Raw genomic sequence first — 18659 nt, forward strand, 5'->3', positions numbered from 1 at the left:
AAGTATTTTACTCTATGAAATACTTAAGTTCTTCCAGGTTCCCCCACAAACTCAACTTATATGTAGTATGTTATTACGAGAAACTCAACACCAATGAAACAGGTTGAGCTGTGTTCACATGACTATATGAACATAAAAACTCCGAAAGCTCCTTTAGCCAAAGCATGATACTCCCCTCTTCCCAAATGAGGCTACTCCTCGTGGAAACATTTAATCACCAAAAATGAAAATTTTAAGCCATACATAATGAGAGACACAAGTTTCCTGTGGCTAACTCACACTAGGGAGAACTTCAGAGAAAATGTATTCCCTCATCAAACCTACACAAAAGCTGAAGTGCTTGCTTACTAATACACAGAGAAAGAGAATGCTAGCTCAGAATCAAGTCAAAAATTCATATTCCTGATTTCAACTTGCCACAACAAAGCACCTCTTAGAAACCACACTTTCCATTTGCCGTCGATCACCTCAGTTGTCCAATTTTCATCAGGTCCCAGTTTCTTTGACTCGTTTTGCTAATTAGCAATGTGTAGAAAGTTTCTTAAAAATTCCTAAGGTAGCCTCCCCCGATGCAAAGCCAACTTCCCCTGCAGACTGCAGCCCCAGCCACTATCTACACCTCCTTCCTTCCTCTAAATGGGGTGTCTGCTGCTGGTGTGGCCCTGACACTGCACAGAAATACCATCACCAGAAGGAAAGCAGAGGAAGAAAAGCAGGTCAGCAAAAGTGACAGCGAAAGAGACAGACAGAAGGAATATGAATACAAGAGAAAGAAAATTACATGACACTCCCTCCTCCTCCCAAATAACTAAGTGACATTTCACCTCTCTGAGCATGACTGCCATCGTTTTGAAGCTAATTCCTTTGAAAGAGAGCAGTGTCAGTGAGAACACATCCTGTGTGAAGCTTAACATGTACTCACTATAAAGCTACGCTACACAGGCCCGTCTGTCAGGGAGCCTCTCGATGCTTTCAAACCAGAGCTCAGAGCACTCACCTTGTGGTCACAGACAGAGCAGGTATCTGCAGGGTTCTCTCTACAAACAGCAGAGTTGAAATATAATAATGGGCACTGACGTACAGGGCTAACACCTCCTCCCTCTCCTTCTAACATGGCTTAATCGTGTGGCACTCAGTTTATGCGTTCTGGATGTTTGGGGGGGCTTTGTCTTACAGCAGTGGCTCTCAACCTTCTGGCCCTTTGAATACAGTTCCTCATGTTGTGACCCAACCATAAAATTATTTTCGTTGCTACTTCATCACTGTAATGTTCTACTGTTATGAATCATAATGCAAATATCTGATATGCAGGATGGTCTTAAGCGATCCCTGAGAAAGGGTCGTTCGACCGCCAAAGGTTGAGAACAACCCACAGGTTGAGAACCGCTATCTTACAGGGATACTGATTGATGTAAATGACAACCCAGAATTCTGCACACATGAATCTTATTTTAATCAAATCAAAGGGAAGGGAGAACAGAAAGTTAGCTGGTCAAGTTAGAATGAATGGGATCTCTTGTTTCAGTCTTATTTCCTTGCCTGGAGAAGGAAATACAAGCAACTCATTGAAACTGAAAGTGAATTTCACGTGTAGTTTATGAAAATCATGACTTTATTAGTATTAATCATACCTCATATCTCTACTGGCTTTAAAATTATTTAAAGTATATTCCGTATAGTCTTCATTAAAAAATCTTTTCAAACCCAGCCGAGTGACTCAGTTGATTGAGCATCGTTCTGTACACCGAAAGGTTGCTGGTTCGATTCTGGTTCAGGGGCAGGGGTTCGATCTCCATTTGGGGCACGAACAGAAGGCACAATGTTTCTCTCTCACAGCTCATTAGCTCTCTTTTTCTCTCTCTCTACCTTTCCTTCTCTCCCTCCTTTTAAGCATGTCCTCAGGTGAGAATTAAAATAGAAAAAAAAACCTCTTTTCACTTGTCAGTTTCAACAATGCCATCCAGTAAAAGGGCAGTGACTAAAGAAAGATAAACATCACAGACTGGCAATGTGGTGCCACAGGAAAAAAAAATCTCTCAAGTCATTACATTCAACACAGTTGCTCTGAAATGGTTTCTCTCCCATTTCTCAAGAAATAAGGCTAGAATTTCCATCATTAAAACCAAGTTTATTATGAAGAACAAAGGAATTCAGAAACCAAGAACTTCCAGGATGTAACCATGTCTAAAACAAGTCTATATATAGTTTGATGGCAAGTTGGTATGTTAAAAACAGATGTGGAAGTGTTATAGCAAACAGCATCCATTTCCCTTTTCCCAGCACAAGCCAAGTTTTGTTTAAGGCTCCATCCTCTCTGACTCACTGGGTGAGATCTGACAGTGTCAGGACTGAGAGGGAGGGGCATACGACCCTGAGTGGCCGGCTGGGTGACAGAGAACAATCAGAGGCAGACAGGCTTCTGGGAACAGGACCTGCAACACAAGATAAAATATGCAAAGGAGGGACGGGGTTACAGAATTATGTTATTTAGTTTATTTAAATATGCTAGTTATTTATTTAGTATTATTCATTAAAATAATTTTTAAGGGTATACAGAATTTGCCCTGGTCAGATAGTGCATTTGATTAGAGTGTTGTCTCAATGGTCAAGGCACATACAAGAAACAATCAATGAATGCATAAATAAGTGGAATAACAAAATCAATGTTTCTCAAAAATCAATCAATAAATGAATTTCTTTTTTTTTTTTAAAGGGTATACAGAATTCAAATGGCAGCAAAGGTAATTTAGGTAAAAAACTAGGAAAAACTTCTTAATATTAAGGACTCTTGACATCTTGTATTCCTAATAAGGGTTGCTGAGGCTTTTTGCTGGAGAAATTTGAAGAGTATAGATACTTCATGAGCAATGACACCTGATCCTGTATCTCCAATCCCAATCTCAAATGCCCGTTTCCACCTGATCTCTCTCCACCTACATACATGCGGTCCTCCTGAACTCAAACTCAACAAGTCAAAAACTGAATTCTGCACACTCCCTTCACAACCTTCTCTTCCTTCTGACTCCCTTATTTCTGTGACTAACCCCACAGCCTTCCCAGGAATCCAGTCCTGAAAGCACACATGCTCCATTTCTCGCTCTGTACTGGACACGGGGCGACCGAGGTTTCAGGTCCTGTTGATGGTGCTCCAGTGTCAGTGGCCCCCATTTCTACCTCCACCCAACCCTCTCCAGTCTCATCCTCATCACCTCTTTCCCAGAATTGTCTTCTAGGGACTTCTTGGTCTCCAGAACTTCCTCCTGTCCAATCCAACTGATAAATGATCTGTCATATTGATGTCTCAAAGCACAGCTCTCATTCACTCTGCAAACAAATACTGACCACTGCATGAGTTCTCTAAGGCTGCTCTAACAAATTACCACAAACCAGTGGCTGAAAACAACACCTTTACCTTACTTTCAGATCAGAATTCCCAAACGAGTGTCGCTGGACTAAAATCGAGATGCCAGCAGGGCTGCGCTCCTATTTGCAGGCTCTACAGGAAAATCCTCCTCCTTACCTTTTCTGGAGGCTGCCTGCTTTTCTTGGTTTATGGCCCCTCTGTCCATCTTCAAAGTCAGCAACACTGGGCCACGTCTCTTCATGCTGCCTTCTTTCTAGTCTCTTCTGCCTCTCTCTTCCATATTTCAGGACCCTGGAGATCACACTGAGCCTACCTGGATAATCCAAGATGCTCTCCCTTCAGTAGCATTATCTTCCTTGACACACCCTAGTGCTTAGGGTGCTCCAACTGCAGAACTCAGGAGCACCAACCCACCTGGGCTTCTCCCCCACATCCATTCTCACACAGCCGGCTCTATCTAGCAGGCCCCTCCACGCTCCTGTCCAGATTACATACTTATCTTTTAAGTCCCAGAGCCAGTGGCACCCACCCTCAGTATCTTCTGCCTTCTCTGAAGGCCCACAATGCCCTGTTCCCCCAAACTGGCACATTTAACAGCAACAAGGAAAGAATTTAGGCAGAAAAACGGTTTCTGGTGCTGCGCTATAGCCATCTGTGAGAGCCTGGGCAAGCCACTTCTCATCTCAGCCTTGGTCTCATCATCTGTTGAGTGAAAAGGCTGACCAATTGCTAAAATCTTCCCCCAGGTCTTAAACTCTCTGAAATTGAGATGACTTTTAATCACTTCCTTTGATCCCGGAATCAACTACGCAGCCAAGGCCACTTTCACGTCAACTAATAAATGCTCTCCCTTCCTAACGGATCTTCCCTGCCTCCAGTCTTGTCTTGCTCCCCACCCCCTAAAAAGCATCTTTCTAGGTTACTCTCCTCCTCAAAACCAGTTAAAGGCCCTTAGGAAAATGTCCAAAGTCCTCAATGTGACCCCTAGAACCCACAGGATCAGGGTCTGTTTCCTCCTTTGGTTTTCCTTATTGACTTTCTTCCGATTCCTCACATACTCCTTCCACCCCCCAGCTACCTGCCCCCTTCACCCCAGAGCCTTTCCTTGAACTCTCCTCTTTCCACCAGATTCCTGCTTATTCTCCAGGCAACCTTTCCTGACCTCCCAATCTGATTTAGGCGTGCTTCCTTGGCAACTGGACTTCTGCAGCTCTGTCCTCCAACGTCCATGTGGGTGGTGGGTGGTGGGTGGAACTGTTAGCAACAACTGGTGGCTGATGCCCAAATTCTGTAACAGGACTTTTCAGTTGCCCACAACCACCCAGAATCAAGATGAGATTTCCCAGCCTTTTTTTGCAGCTCCATGTTTAAGCCCCGGCCAAGGAGACATAAAGAATTGTATGGGGCAGTTTCTGGGAACTTCCCCTAAGAGAAAACATGAGTCAATTCTCTGCCCTTTGTACTTTCTTTGCCTCTTCCTCTCACCTGCTGCCTGGAGGATGGCACTGCACTCTAAACCTGTCATACACTGAGCTAGAAGGAGCCTAAGGTTGGTCATACCAGCTCTGGACCTTCCACCATCCCCACCCCAGCCTTTTATAGGAGATAGAAACTTCAACCTTGTTTTAAGATCCCATTATTAGAGCCACTATTACTCTGAGATCTCCATCACTTGCAGCCAAACCTAAGTACAACACACATGATCAGATCCACAGTACCAATAATTACCTGTTGGCTCAAGTACATATCTCACCTCTTCAACTGGATTACAATCTCTTTGCCAAGAGTTGTAATGTCCCTGCAAGATCCATGCTCCTTAGCAGAGAGCGCACACAGAAACCCTTAACAGTGAGTGAATGTGAATGATCAATGAATTAGTGACCACGTGTCTAATGAAGCGGGTAGGTAGACTCTGTCCAACCTATATGGTCTGTTTCCAACTGGGCTTAATGTTGTGGCTAACCAAAATATCATGGAAAAGTTCACGCTTTTCCTTGCTTGGGCACAGTGCTACCAGTGTGGTGAACTACTGGCATATTCTACCTGAATGCTCTACAAGGAAATATGCAAATAAGAGCCTTTAAAATAAAAGCATGAGTCATCTCTGCTCCTGGGCATGTGGGATGTCTAGCAATGTGCATAGCCTGAAGGCTGTTGCTGCTCTACTCTGGAGGGGAGAATGGCAACACTGAGCAGGGAAGCTGGCCCTCCAGAGTCCCGGGCTCAGGTGGACTCCCCATTCATGAAATATTATATAGTCTCAGGCTATCAAGGTACACTCACCTTCACAGAGCCATTAGCACAGACTACTGAATGGATTACACTTGAATGGTACATATTTAGAGAGATATACATGCAAATAATTGCTAGGTATCTACTATATGCCAAATGGTATATAAGAACCGACAATACAGAGATTAACATGGCAGACACCGAGCAAAGAGAAAAGTACTAGTCATTCTCACTTTAAGAAGGATGAAACTGAGGCACAAGGTTAGGTATTGAATCAGGCTACATAAGTAGGAAGGGGAAGAACATCTAATTCGGTCAGAAGGATCAAAGGTCCTAGGGTGTGAGTGTTCGACCTATGAAGAGCAGGACTTTTCCCATTAAGTTTGCTTTGCTTTTGTGTTTTTGTTTTTGGTGGGAGCAACTGGTGAGGAAGCATCCAAATATGTGTGGAATAGAGATGGGAGCAGACAAGGTACATTTGGGGAAATAAAGTCTGTGGTGTGCCTCAGAGTTAAAAGCGCAGGCGGGAAAGTGGCAAGAAATGAAGCTGGATCAAGGATGGCCCCAAAGAGAGAGTAAATGAAGTTTACAGGGTGGAGTGAAATGATCCTATTAACATGTCAGAAGACCACTGTGACAACAGATTAGGGACCAGAACACAGGGAAACAGAAGGGTGCTAGGGAGAAACTGCTATCTTCAAAGGACTGATTTGCCTCTAGGGGCAGACAGAGGAAGGGGAAGGGGGTGACAGAGAGGGACGGAGAAGCCTGAATGGACAAAAGTGGTGCGTACCGGTGGAGGGAGTGGGAGAAGGATGTGGTTGATGGGAGAGAGGAGGACCCGAGTACTGCTGCTGGCTTGATGGCTTGGGAAAACTGGTGGATGGTGGTGCTCCTGACCATGTTGGCCAACAGGAGAAAGAGATTTGCAGGGCATCCAGGTGAACCTCACTGATGGAAGTTATGAGACTGGAGTTTAAAGGAAAGAAGTGTTAGAAATAAATCTCTGAGATGGATAATGGGTGGGTGGATACTTGAATTCAACTAGGTCACCCACTGAAATCGGTCTTCCACATAAACAAATGGAAGAATATACCATGTTCATGGATTGGAAGAATCAACATCATTAAAATGTCCATACTACCCAAAGCAATCTATAGGTTCAATGCAATCCCCATTAAAATACCAATGGCATACTTCAAAGACCTAGAACAAACTCTCCAAAAATTCATCTGGAATCAAAAAAGATCCCGAATAGCTGCAGCAATCCTGAGAAAGAACAAAGTTGGAGGGATCACAATACCAGACATCAAGCTATACTACAAAGCCACTGTTCTCAAAACTGCCTGGTACTGGCACAAAAACAGACATATAAACCAATGGAACAGAACAGAGAACCCAGAGATCGACACACGCCATTATGCTCAATTAATAGTAATATTTGACAAAGGAGGCAAGAGCATACAATGGAGTCAATACAGTCTCTTCAATAAATGGCGATGGGAAAATTGGATGGATACATGTAAAAAAATGAAACTAGACCACCAACTTACACTATATACAAAAATAAACTCAAAATGGATAAAGGACTTAACGTAAGACGGGAAACCATAAAAATCCTAGAAGAAGCCATAGGCAGCAAAATATCAGACATATGTCGTAGCAATTTCTTTACTGATACATCTCCTAGGGCTGTGGTCGGCAAACTGCGGCTCTTTGGCCCCTTGAATGTGGCTCTTCCTAAACCTTAGGAGTACCCTAATTAAGTTAATAACAATGTACCTACCTATATAGTTTAAGTTTAAAAAATTTGGCTCTCAAAAGAAATTTCAATCATTGTACTGTTGATATTTGGCTCTGTTGACTAATGAGTTTGCCGACCACTGTCCGAGGGCAATAGAAACTAAGGAGAAAATAAACAAACGGGACTACATCAAAATATAAAAGCTCTGCACAGTGAAAGAAACCATCATCAAAACAAGAAAACCCACTGCATAGGACAACAAATTTGCCAATATCATCTCCGATAAGGGTTTAATCTCCAACATTTATAGGGAACTCATACAACTTAACAAAAAAAAGATAAACTATCTAATCAAAAAATGGGCAAAGGACCTAAGTAGACACTTTTCAAAAGAAGACATACAGAAGGCCATGAGACATATGAAAACATGCTTAAAGTCACTAATCATCGGAGAGATGCAAATCAAAACAACGACGTGCCATCTCACACCTGTCAGAATGGTTATCATCAACAAATCAACAGATGACAAGTGGTGGAGAAAATGCAGAGAAAAAGGAACCCTCTTGCTCTGCTGGTGGGAATGAAGACTGGTGCAGCCACTGTGAAAACAATATGGTGTTTCCTCAAAAAATTAAAAATAGCCCTAGCTGGTTTCGCTCAGTAGATAGTGTGTCAGCCTGCAGACTGAAGGGTCCCAGGTTCGATTCCAGTCCAGGGCACATAACCGGGTTGTGGGCTCAATCTCCAGTAGGGGGCATGCAGGAGGTAGCCAATCAATGATTCTCTCTCATCATCGATGTTTCTCTCTCTCTCTCTCTCTCTCTCTCTCTCTCTCTCTCTCTCTCTCTTTCCCCCTCTCCCTTCCTCTCTGAAATCAATAAAAATATATTTTAAAAAATTAAAAATAGAACTTCCATTTGACCCAGTAATCCCACTTCTAGGAATATATCCCAAGAAAACAGAAACACCAATCAGAAAGGATATATGCACTCCTATGTTCATAGCAGCACAATTACAATAGCTAAGATTTGGAAACAGCCTAAGTGCCCATCAGCTGATGAGTGGATTAGAAAACTGTGGTACATCTACACAATGGAATACTATGCTGCTGTAAAAAAAAAAAAAAAAAAAAAAGAATTATTACCATTTGCAACAGCATGGATGGAACTGGAGAGCATTATGCTAAGTGAAATAAGCCAGTCAGAGAAAGATAAATATCACATGATCTCACTCATTTGTGGAATATAATGAACAACATAAACTGATGAACAAAAATAGAACCAGAGTCTTAGAAGCATTAAACAGACTGTCCAACCTATGAGGGAAGGTGGGGGTTGAGGGGGTAAGAGATCAACCAAAGGACTTGTATGCATGCATATGAACATAACCAATGGACACAGACAGGTGGGGTTGGAGGGTGAGAGTATGTGCTGGGGGGGGGGGGGGCCGGGGAGTGGTCAATGGGGGAAAAAGAAGACCTATGTAATACTTTAAACAATAAGGAATTTAAACTTTTTTAAAAAGGAAAGAAATTGGTCTTCCAACAGTACCTTGAATACTATTCAACTAAATCTTAAATTCTGGAAAGCCCTTTAAAATATACCAGTCCAATCCACCTCCCCCCAACCACCCCCCCCCCCGAAGAAGAGAAAAAAAATTAAAATTAAAATTAATTTAAAAAGATAGAAAATAAATTAAAAGAGAAAAAAATAAAATATGCCAGTCCTATTTCTTAAAAAGATGAGAAACTCAAGCATGCAGCTCTGTGCCAGGGCTCAGTGAAAAGCACGTTCCTCACTGTGCAATGCACTCATCTTCCTTTGGGGTCACTGAGCCTATTCCAAACCCACATTTCCTTGCCAAGTAAACAAAAAAGAGCTGCTCTGAAAACGAAGCACAGTATTTATAGCATCCTCTTGGGGACAGGGAAGTCCTGAGATACTATCTTGCAGGGGCCCTGTTCTTTGGAGAAACCCTGGCCTGTTTCACAGGGCAGCCACCTTCTTGGTTGAAGCAAACTTGTAGAGAAGACAGTCAATGTGAAAGCACTGGCCATAGGCTTCAAGATCCCAAGCATGCCTCTACCGGGTCCCTTCAAGACCTGAAAGAGGCTGCGCTCCACTTCAGTCATATTCCTGGCATTAAATTAGACTGGAATTACAAATAGCTGGGAGAGAAACATTTAAGAGGCATTTAAGCAACATCTTCTGCTATATGCAGTTAGTAATTCTTATCTGATTGCCATCTCTTAGCTGATGTGATTACCTGAATATTCAAAATAAATTATCATGTTCTCCAGGCTCACTCATACAAAATATACAAAGGCAGTGTTGTTGCCTTGGTAGATATTAAAAGAGGGTGGAGAAACATAAATTCAAACCTGTGGAATATAAATAAGGCATGTGACATAAAAACACATTTATTTTTTAAAACTGAATCTAAACACCTACATTTTATAAATGTTGTTTGAGTGTGGGGGTGAGTGAGGAGAGGGAGAGGCAGAGTTAAATATATTTTTTAAAAAAAAAAAAAAAAGCCTGCTACACCGTGGCATTTTTTAAAAATATTTTTTTATTTATTTCAGAAAGTAAGGGAGAGGGAGAGAGAGATAGAAATATCAATGATGAGAGAGAATCACTGATCGGCTGCCTCCTGCACGCCCCACACTGGGGATCTAGCTGGCAACCCGGACATGTGCCTGACGGGGAATCGAACCACAACCTCGAGGTTCACAGATCAACTCTCAACCACTGCACCATGCCAGCAAGGCTACACTGTGGCATTTTTAAAAGCAAGCACAATCTAATAATCATTTATTCATCTATTCCCTAGAGTGTGTCTATAGAAGTTGTTTTATCACCTGTCATATTCCATGTTAATATATAAGCCATTCTGTGCATTTTGTGATTCTCTTATTTCAGGAATTATGGTATTCACAGCCAACATAATGCTGTCAGACCTAGTGACCACACCCAGAAATATAATAAAGTCGCGCTTAACAGAGTCTAATAACCCAAGAGAACTGAAGGTGGTGGAAAACATGTCTATCTTCAGTCTGAACAAGTGGCCCTTATTGGGACCTGTGTCAGATGACCTAGTAGATGTTTTCAAAATATACATGACTTACACCTCCACCCAAGGGAAATCAGACGGTCTGGAGACAGAGGCTCCCTAGAGGATTTGGGTGCCCGTCCCTCCCAGGCCACACCTTTGAGATCTCACCACTCTGTAAATCAAACCCAGGCGAGGCCAGGTAAAGAAATCGATACCAGATGTCCTTGGCCAGTCATGCTAGTCCAGCCAATTGGCAACTGGGCTTTGAACACTGATTTCTTACACCAATAATTATAGAGCTCTTCTGCGTTTGCACTTCTGATTGTATCAAAAGGGCAAAATCTCTAAACATGGAGTCAGGAAAAAGACAAAAAGGTCACCTTTTCAAGGACTGATCATAAAGGTTATTCCCCTATTAGCTTTCTTTTCCCTAATGGTTAGTTACTGTCAAAAGTTCTATATTGAATATATTGTCAACATCCAGAATGTAATGATAAGTAAGAAGCTCAGCTTTGTTTCCTCCAGTTGTGTATCAAGAGCTGCAAATGCAAAGATTACTATTTAGGTCCAACCGCGTGCAGCATGCCAAGGTGGTAACGAGCAGACTGCAGGCAGCCTGCCTGAGTTTGAATCCTGACTCTGCTACCTGCTGGCTGTGGAGCCTTAAACAAGTCACCTAACTTTCTGTGCCTTATAGTTTCCTCATCTGCAAAACTGGGGTACCTACCTCAGGGGGTTTGTGAGGCGAAAATAAATATACATAGAGGGCCTTAGAAAAGTGCCCGGTATGTGGTATTGAGCAGCTGTATTATTCAGTACCCACAGATCAGCCTCATTCTTCTCATAAATTGCAAAGTATTCCACTGCCCAGCTGTAGTGTAATTTACTCTTCTGAAGGACATGTACTCTACTCTTTTGATCTTTTGCTGTTATGGACAATGCTTCAGTGAACATCTTATACAATAGAGGGACCTCTTTACCATGATCATCAAATTAAGTCAGTTCCCTAGATAACTTTCATGTGTAATACTGATGGTTTGAATACCCTCCATAGTAGGCACAGGTAAAATCACTTCCAAGTTCTACAGAGAAGTCTCAAACAGGTGGAATAACTCCTTGCCAGAGCCAACAGAGCCAGAGGTGGCAGATTAGGAACCCTATCCAGATGTGTAGCCACTAACCTGAAAGGTACTTTCTTCAACCTGCTTCCTACAGCTTTGCTTAAATAAATAAATTTTAAAAAAGCACAGTAGATGCTCTTATCAATGAACCTCAGATCCGCAGAAGAGATAAATATTCAGAATTTTCATAAGAAGTAAACTCAAATTTTTACAGAGGCATGTATCAGCTCACAAATTGGGCAGACGGAGATGTCAAATTTAAGTATTTAAGTAATTTAAATATTCAAGTAATTTCTTTCTTCTGCCAAAGACTGAAGCAGAGGTACCCTGAACACTACCCCTAGGGACAAACACCATACTGCCAACCCCCCAGGGAAACAAATTAATAATTATTGAATTTGGTATCATGAGAACTATTCTTTGGGGAAAGAAAAATTCATAACAATTACTTCGTAGTACTGTTTGCTGGGCCAAGAAAAAAGGGGACTAGGTAATCTGGGGGTCAGAATAACTCATAAAATAAAGGCCAGTTCTCCAACATGACTTTATGAGGTCTGTTTAGTATGGGCTTATGAAAGATTCTTTCTGACAGGGGGAAGTTGTTGACAACAGGGAAAGGAAAGGGCAAAGGTAGAACTTCATAGAGATGGAACCTGTAACTGGCATGTGCTAACAGTAGGGTGCTGACGCAGTAAAGGATTATCGTTAGAAATTGCAGTTATGTTTCAAGAAATGGTTACTCCCCTAACGGAGAAAAGGTGACAGTACCAGCACTAAAAATCCGAAAAGAACTATTTCCTAAATCTCAGTTGGCAAGACTAAACACATTACACACAGCTGTACTTCAAACAATAATGGTGGGGGAGGAGGACGAGGAAGGGTGGGAATTGTGTTTTTTGAACACTCACCATGCACGAATATTTGAAACGCAGGCACACAAGTCTAAAAGTGAATGCCTACAAGTCAAATAAAAATTTTCCCATGGACAAACATGCCAGCGGGAGGCCAGTAGGAACCAAATAGTTTAGTAATAATAAAATGTATAGTTTGAAATTGGGGTTGGGGGCATGGATGGATGGATGGATGGATGGATGGATGGGAGTTCCTATTACAGTAACTCAAAATGAGGCCAGGTTATCTTCCTAAACAAGTCACTTTGCTCGGCCAAAACATCTCCCGAGGTTATGTTTAACCACTTAAAGAGAAAACTGTAGTGATTCTGACATCTACCTTTCTAAGACCTGAGTGATCTCAACGTTCAGTCCCTATCCTTGGTCAAACTGAAACAAAGGATTTGCTCTTGGCAAAAGGGAAAAGAAAGAATTTACCTCTGAAAGGGCCTTGGAAGTCACGTTGGTTTAAATCTTGTATTTTTAAAGAAAAAGAGGCCAATGCCCAGAGTTGATTTTCTTATGGTTGGTGGCAAGTTGGAACAAGAAACCATGGCAGCTAGGTTCTATACAAGGGAGAGGCATCCTACCTTAAACAACCAGGCCTTCCAAAATTCTCACATTACTTGAGTTGCAGTCAAAAAAGAAATGTGCATGTGCTTTATTACAATCCTGTAGCATGAGACAACGTTTATTTTAACACCTATTATGTGAGTTGAGGTAACCTAGCTGATGGAAGGAGCCCAGAAGACTTGGTTCTTACTCGTGGATCCACCAGCAACTGGCTGCGTGAGCTTTAGCAATACTGGGACCTGCCTTTTCTCACTAGTGACACTTCGTTAGAAGGTGGGAAGCATCCTAGTTACAGTAATATTAAAATGTGGAAAATGCTGGTAGTGATTTGAAGATGCACTGATTATAAGCTGCATCTCTACCCAGATATGCTAAAACATGAAAAACTGTCTGAAAATGAATGAAATGTGGTGGAAACATGTACTTGCAGAAGGGCAACAACAAAGAAGGTAGCCAACAGAGGCTGCGAAGAGGAGGAATTGAGACTCAAGAGGAAGAAATGATTTGTGTGGACATGTATCTGGACTGTTAGGATATTTCCACCTGATTACAAAGCTTCCTCATCCTCCCTTTATGATACCATGTGTCTTCTACCACCCAATCTTAAGAGTGCCCTTCCTCTTGTTGGCCCTGAAATCCAACTGGTCTCCAAGTCACATAGACCTTATCCAAGCAACAAGCTAGTTCAATTAGCTCTCTCCAGTCTGTGTTCATGGCCATGGCTCAAAGTGGGGCTTCATCAGAGCCTCCCAGCAGGCTAGGAGACATGACAACCTGGCTGGAATGCTTTGTGACCTTGGGCAAGTGTCTCTGAGCCTCCATTTCCTTACCTGTAAAGTGGAAATGCTCATAGTAACAATCATTAGTCATTGAGACAAATGCATGTAAACAGTGCTCAGTGCTGGGTTTGATACATAATAATAGTTCAATAAAAGTTAACCATTATTATTATCACCAACAACTTGCCTTTCTAATTTTTTCTTCCATTTCTGCCCTCTCTATCAGTTTCTGCCAACTGGACTACCTGCCTTTTGCTCAATAATTCTACACTTGTTTACTCTCCAAACTCCCTCTCTCAAAGAATGCCTGTCCTCTATCTCTAGACGTAAGATTCCTCTATGAAATGTAAGCCTAAATTCAAATGTTGGTTCAATTCTATTTAGTTTAATCCAATTGTTTCTTTACTACTAACATTCTTTGAGGCCTTTACTGCCACCGCTGTGGCTCACTTCTCCCATGTCCACACAGGCCCTTCCTTAAGATGTAATAGCAGCCAGGTAGATGAGGTGATATGTTTTTTTTATTATTGATTTCAAAGAGGAAGGGAGAGGAAAACATCAATGATGAGAGAGAATCATTGATTGGCTGCCTCCTGCATGCTCCCCACTGGAGGGGATCAAGCCCACAACCCAGGCATGTGCCCTTGGCCAGAATCGAACCTGGGACTCTTTAGTCTGCAGGCCCACACTATCCACTGAGCCAAAACGCCTAGGGCGAGGTGATATTTAAATCCACTTCCTCAGTTCTGGGATGGAGCCCAGGTTATCATATTTATCTTGCTCTAGTTATTAACTTCTTCAGGTAAACATGGCATAAGTCAATCACCTATAGGCCAAGGACCTTCTTTGAAAGTAGAAGGTAGTTCCCACATGAGAACATGGTAACAGGAGGGTCTAAACTGTTGTTGGAAAATCAGACTATGAATATAACAACACTGGAGAACACTTCAGAGTAACAAGAACAAGTTCTGCCTTAGGACTTTTTGGGTCAGGTGCTCATTTAAGCCCATCTGAGTTGGGTTGTCTGTCTCCTGCACAAAAAGCACCCTAACCAATTCTAGAGTACGAGGCACTGATGTTTCTAATGTGGATAGCTCTGTCATAAAGCTTTATCAGGTATAATTAGACAAGTCCTCCAGCAATCTGCTACCGACCTCCTTTCAGCCCAAGGTGCAGATTAGGTATGGGTATAAAAGGATTAAAGTGTAAGCTAATTCAGAAAGCCCTTTGAAGTCTTTCAACTTTGTATACAACCTCTCCCGCAATCAATCAATCCCTCTCTCTCTCTCTCTCTCTCTCTCTCTCACACACACACACACACACACACACACCAACACACACACACACACAACACACACACACACCATATTCAGTAACTGACAAGTTAATGAATAAAAAGAATGAATAAAATATGGGCTAAAAGGAAGGGAATAGATTTTAGGCAGATCTGAATGATGACAAATTGTTAATCTTGGATGGCTTGAAGATGGTCCTTTAAATATGGGGTTAGATTTGTAAGTTACAGAGTAACAGAGTTACATAAATGGCACATAGTTCACTGAACAAATTCTAGGAGTGCAAGGCTAGACAAAGGAGCAGGTAGGTATAATGAGAGAGAGAGAGAGAGAGAGAGAGAGAGAGAGAGAGAGAGAGAGAGAGAGAGGAATTTGGAAAAATCACTTGGCACTTCCAGGCCTTAGTTCTCATTCTTTAAGGTAGGGATAACGCTTTTAAGAGGATGGCATAAGAATTATGTATGGGAAACAACTATTTAAAGGACGGTACTCACATCAAAATTATCTAAAACTGAATGTATGTAAAGACTTAGTTATGGGTAACTAATGGAAAGATGCTCCCATCAGGAACAGAAGAGTTGGTAGGCAACAGAGGAGGAACCCAAATTCAAAATAATTACAAAATTTCTCAGGGGAGAGGAAGAATGTGGTGGAGTAAGAAAGAAGTAAAACCATTACTCGCACTCTTTACCGTCTACTTAGGCATCAGAGTTACCCTACAGGAAGGTTACCAGGTTTACCCTGATTTGTATAATTCAGGTGGGAAATAAGACACCCAAGGACTGATATGCTCACCCACAGCAGCAAGAGGGCAACCAGTAATTATGCCGAGAGCGAACCAGGTGGTGATGAAAAAAAAACGATCCCTGAAAAGTCCTTGCAAATGTCAAACATCCAAAAATCAAGGTCTCTAATAAAAAACAAAAACTCTACTCATCCCAGGGAATGAGATAACTTACCTCATTTTCAAAAGTGACTTCATAGGGATACTGAAATTTGTGTTCATGAAAACCTAGTTTTGAATATTCTCCCAGTTATTTGAGATTCTCGGATGTCATTGTTGGCCACATCCCCTAAACCTCACTTCCCCTTCCCCAAGAAGAAGAAAAAAAAATGGAGAAGGAAACACTTGGCAGACCCATGTTAGGCTCTTTCACTTGTATCATCTCTTGAAATCAACAATTCTGTAACATGACACCCCATTTAGAGACAGACAAGGAAACTGAATTGGGGATGAGGACAGTCTGAAGTTATGAGGTATTTTTCTTAAAAACCTGACAAACTTCTCAGCAAAGTTCTACTCTAATATTCTGTAAAATTGGTCATCTGTAACCATCAACAACATTCTCCCTTTTGCCTTCCGTTAGAAATGGAAAGAAAAGGAAATGCAAGAGAAAACACTACAGAAAAATTCCTGGCGACAAGCTATGACCTGGGGGTAGGAATCTCAAAGGGACACGAGTGAGGTTTCTCTTCCAAGTGTGGAGCTTTCCTGGAGAATCCGAGGCAGCGAGGCAGCGGCAAGCTGACCGACAGAGTGATCCACCTCCCCCGCTACCACAGATGGAAAGTAAAAGTGATCCTCCGCAGGCATGGCGTGCAGAGCCGGCCGCGTGCGCATCTGTAGATTCTGCACCAAATGCTGTTGGCTGGGACGTTCAAGAAAAACAAGTGCAAACCAACAGGTTATCTACCAAGCGATTAGGGGAACAGTTACAACGCCTAACAAGCAACACCAGCTCTTCCGTACAACCCTATACAGCACTTCCTGCCACGGATCCCGCTATTAAAGAATTAAGGCTGCTTGCTCCGCACCATTTTCCCGCCGGCTCCCCAGCCCAGCTCACACGTCGTGCACTGTATTCATCCATACGCACCCCCAGGCCAAAGTTGGACAACTGCATTCTTTAAATTTGCAATCAAAAAGCTGGAAGATAAGCTGAACAACGACCGTGAGGAGGGGAACCACCACCCTTGAAGTGCAATAAATAGCACAGAACGGATGCAGGATACAATCTGAAAGAACAACTCTTGCTCCAGGCATGACTCCCTCCACCCCAAGGCGGGTGGGTGGACTCGGGGAGTCCCGGGGAGCAAGAGGGTGAGTCTTACTCACAAGGAAACTGTAAAAGAGCACTTTTCCTTACAATTCGCAATAGACATTACGCAAGGGCTTCCCCCAGCCCAGAGCCACTCCCGGGCCGCGCGCCACCCTCTCCGCCGCCCGCTCCCGCCTCTCCAGCACCCCAACTCCTTAAAGGGCTGCCGGGTCCCTCTCGAGTCCCCGCCCCCTCGCATTCGCACTGGCCTCATCCCTCCCCGAATTATCTGGTTTTAATAAACACCAAAGTGGTCCGGGGCTAACAGGCCCCCCACCCCCACCCCCCGGGGAGGTGGGGGCAGAGACAAGACAGGAGAGTCCCCTGCACTGGCACTGCCCGCTCAGCGCGGGGCGAAGGCGGGTACGCCCTGGGTCTCGGTGCCGATCAGACTAGCGATCCCAGATCCTTGAAGACTCTCCGAACTCACCCAGGTTTTGTTCTTCCCAAAGAAAGCTCTCTTTTTCAGAAGGCGCCTCCCTGGACCTCCCCCCCGCGAGTTCATCCCGACCCGGCGGGCGGATCGGAGCGCACCAGCCCATCCATCCCGCCTCCGGGCTGGGCACCGTGTGTGCTCCCGCGGCGCCTCTAAGTGTACAAAACTAGCCGCCTGCTGCTTCCACACGCGGAGCCGGTGAGCCAGAAGCACGGTGGAACCCCCCGAGGCGCCCGCACAGCTCTCCCCGCTCCCGCCGTCCGTCCTGGGGGGCCGGCCTGGGGCCCCCGGAGCCGGCCGGGCTGGCGGGCGCGGGCCACCCGGGCGCCTAAGCCTCCCCGGCGGAGCGCGGGCCGCGCCGGCAGCTGTCGCTCCGCACGAGGTTCAGGACCTAACGGCGGTTCGCAGCCTTCTCGTCCCGGCCACAAGCTCGAGCGAGTGTCATGGCCGAGAGGCGGCCCCAGGCGAAGTTTCCTGGCGCTGTCGGCTTACCTCTCCGCTCCAGGCGCCACAGCAGCTCGGAGAAGCGGCGAGGAGGCGGCGGGAGCGCCCGTGGCCAGCCGGAGCCGAGGACGACGTGGGACAGAGGCACCGCTCGCCCAGCACAGCGGCGATGGGAAGAGGAAGGCGCCGGGTATCTACAATCAGAACGTGGGCTGACCGTGACGTCACAATGGCGCGGCCAGCCAATCGGAGCCCGGAGGCTGAATCAAGCGCTATGATGTCATGCGGCCCCGGAGCCAATCGTAAAACAATAGAACTTTCGTGATTGTAAATTCCAGACTCGCCCCCAGTGGGGAGCCCAGGCCCGGGTCGGTCCCCTTTGGCTCACGTGTCTCTAGGCAATTTTATCCCTTTTCTTCCTAATAAGCCTGCGTGGGACGCAGAGCCTGCGCAATAGCGGCTGTGAGGTTCCCGATGCCCTGAACTCTGACTCACTCCATGCCAGGCGTGGCATGGTCGTGTGGTTGCGTTTGGGCGACAGAAACCCCCTCTCGTAGCCGTCCCTGGTACGGTTCTGAAAGGGATCTAGTTCTCCTTGGTTTTAGCTAAAAGGATTAAATGCCTGCAG

General features: G+C 44.2%; 1 protein-coding gene across 1 annotated transcript in view; it reads right to left on the reverse strand.

Moving 5' to 3' along the window:
* Positions 1-18193, reverse strand: part of ELOVL5 (ELOVL fatty acid elongase 5) — a 78278-nt gene extending 60085 nt beyond the window's left edge. The window contains exon 1 of the mRNA XM_081094133.1: positions 18080-18193. The gene's annotated coding sequence lies outside the window, so the exon portion shown is untranslated. The remainder of the gene's footprint in view (positions 1-18079) is intronic.
* Between the last annotated feature and the right edge of the window lie 466 nt (positions 18194-18659).

Source organism: Myotis nattereri (genome assembly GCF_964212035.1).
Source record: "Myotis nattereri genome assembly, chromosome: 6".
In the NCBI taxonomy this organism is placed as follows: Eukaryota; Metazoa; Chordata; class Mammalia; order Chiroptera; family Vespertilionidae; genus Myotis; species Myotis nattereri.